The sequence below is a fragment of the Sardina pilchardus genome, chromosome 14 (assembly GCF_963854185.1).
Source record: "Sardina pilchardus chromosome 14, fSarPil1.1, whole genome shotgun sequence".
NCBI lineage: Eukaryota > Metazoa > Chordata > Actinopteri > Clupeiformes > Clupeidae > Sardina > Sardina pilchardus.
This window is the reverse complement of record NC_085007.1, coordinates 26839547-26842046: the sequence shown is the minus strand read 5'-3', so window position 1 is coordinate 26842046 and position 2500 is coordinate 26839547. Positions and strand designations below refer to the sequence as shown.

The window sequence follows — 2500 nt, the reverse complement described above, 5'->3', positions numbered from 1 at the left end:
TAGCTGGGAGGTTTCGCAAAGCACCTACATCTCACCCGTACACAAACATGCACGCAAATCATCACGTGTCAACTCAATCAAGCACAGATACTGTACACATGGATCAAGCCAACACGGATTATTAATTCAAGTGTGAATGACTTCACTTCCTTCTTTATGATATATTATGGGAATGAAGGCGGGAGGAAAAAGGGAGCAGAAGACAAAGTGGCAGAATGCAAACAAAGACGACACAGAAAACTCTTTTGCAAGACACACTTTCCAAGTTTTTTCCACTTCGGTCACTTGAACAAGCACACAAATCAGTGGAGTTGTTTCTGCCACTCTGAAGCACAGGGAGTTACAGCCACATAAAAATGTCATGAATCAAGTCAAGTCAAACATGGGGTCCACTATACTCTGTCAAATGTAACATCACTTCACGTGAAGTGAAGAGCATGACATGAAAAAGTCCTTTTTCAGCAAATGCAGTTGTAAGTCTGACTGAGGCCTGAGACTTCAAAGCAAAGGGGGGTGCAACATGTGGGTGCCCATGTACATCTGTTTTTAGCTTTGCATGTTGTGTCTTTATTGTGCTGCGGGCAGCAGTTTCAGGGTGTTTGTGTGTAGAAGTGTAAATGCACACACAAATGAGCATGGATATGTGTATACGAGCATGCACTGTATCTGTGTGTGTGTGTGTGTGTGTGTGTGTATGATTGAGAGAGAGAGAGAGAGAAAGTGTCTGTGTGTGTGTGTGTGTGTGTGTGTGTGTCTGCGTTATTAAAATATGGCAGTGATTATCTCTGTGGGCCAGACAGCTATTGTGTTTCACTCCCATGGTAACCAGGGACTCAATGCTGGTCTGCTTTTGCATTTTCATCATAACTTTCATCATAACTTATGTTCTGCTCTTTTTCTGGGTCTTCGATAGATTGGTTAGCTCACGGGCTCGGCCCTCATCTTGAACAGCTTAATGCAATCAAGGCTTTTGTTTACCTTCAAAGACCTGGCACTTTACAACTTTCAGGTTAAAATAGATTTAAGGGAGCACTCCCCCAGTGAAAATAGAGGAGGGAGTGTTAAATAAGATACTTAAAGTTAAATATAAGTTAAATACAAGATAGTTCAATGAGTGTGTGTGTGTGTTTCTGTGTGTGTGTGTGTGTGTGTGTGTGTGTGTGTTTCTCTGTGTGTGTGTGTGTGTGTGTGTGTGTGTGTGTGTGTGTGTTGTTTGTGTCTGCCTCTTTCTTAATGTCAGTGAGTGTGTCAGTATTCATATATTGTTGCACCCCCGCCCCCCCACCCCCACCCCCCAACCACACACACACACACACACACACACACACACACACACACACACACACACACAGTCTAAGTGTGTGCGCTTTTGAGGGCACAATATTCTCCTTTGGAACAGCAGTTTATGATCATGACGCATAAAAGCCCCTAGTATATGGCTCTAACTCCGGCTTAGTCTTTCTCCATATATTAAAAGTGTGTATACATTATGTGTGTGTATGTGTCAACTGTACGTGTGTGTACCAGGGAGAGTTCTGTGCGCCGCAAAACCTACATCAGATAAGCTCCAACCCCCAGTGGAGGCATAGCTGGGAGGCCATTACACCACCCAGAGTGTGTGTGTGTGTGTGTGTGTGTGTGTGTGTGTGTGTGTGTGTGTGTGTGTGTGTGAGTGTGTGTGTGTGTGTGTGTGTGTGTGTGTGCGTGCGTGCGTGCGTGTGTGTGTGTGTGAGTGTGTGTGTGAGTGTGCAATGGCGTGGGGGAGCACCACACTAGTGAGTGTGAGTCGACGTTAAGCACCGGCTGACATCTCACATGTTTCACTGATCTCCTATTGGCCAAGAGCCCAGAAAGAGGTGGTAGAAGAGAACGAGAGGAAAAGAGAAAGTGAAAGAGGGAATGAGGAAGACAACGGAGGAGGGCTTTTAGCAATAACGAGCACTGTCCCAGAGCATAGCCATAAAAGTGCTAAGCGGGTCGGGATTGAAATTTCGGAGTTAGGTTCCGACTCCTGGGATTAACGGCTGATTAATTTAGCCTCTTGGGTTAGAGTTTAAGGTGAGCTGCAGAGAAGGAGAAAAAAAAAACATGTTCGGAGTTCAGGTTAAGTGTTCAAATCTTGAGGATTATGAGTTTGGGGTTTTGGGGTTTGGGTTTCGATTAACACCACGTCGGGGCTCTGGTGTGCGGGGGCCAGAGCTGACCCCAGAGCAGCTGTTCATCACTCTCGGCGAGGAGAGACGACGGACTGGACTCTCATCCTACCGTGCCACTTCCTCTCTCTCAGAGCCAATCAAAACAGCCCCCCCACAGACTCTCAGATTCTCCTCTCCGCCCAATTACGTTCGGATCCGCGCATCTTTGTCGAGGACAGCGCCTTGGACACGGGTTTGGCGTCCAGCTGTCCGGTCAAAAAGGTTTCTCAACAGAGGGTGACAAGACCGGCAAGACACTGCAGGGATGGTTTTATTCCTGACGTTTGTGACTCTGCTGGATACAA

At 46.5% G+C, this 2500-nt stretch overlaps 1 protein-coding gene across 2 annotated transcripts in view; it reads right to left on the bottom strand.

The window, feature by feature from the left end:
• egfl7 (EGF-like-domain, multiple 7) overlaps positions 1-2500 on the bottom strand; it is an 18021-nt gene that overhangs the window by 10747 nt on the left and 4774 nt on the right. The window lies entirely within an intron of this gene.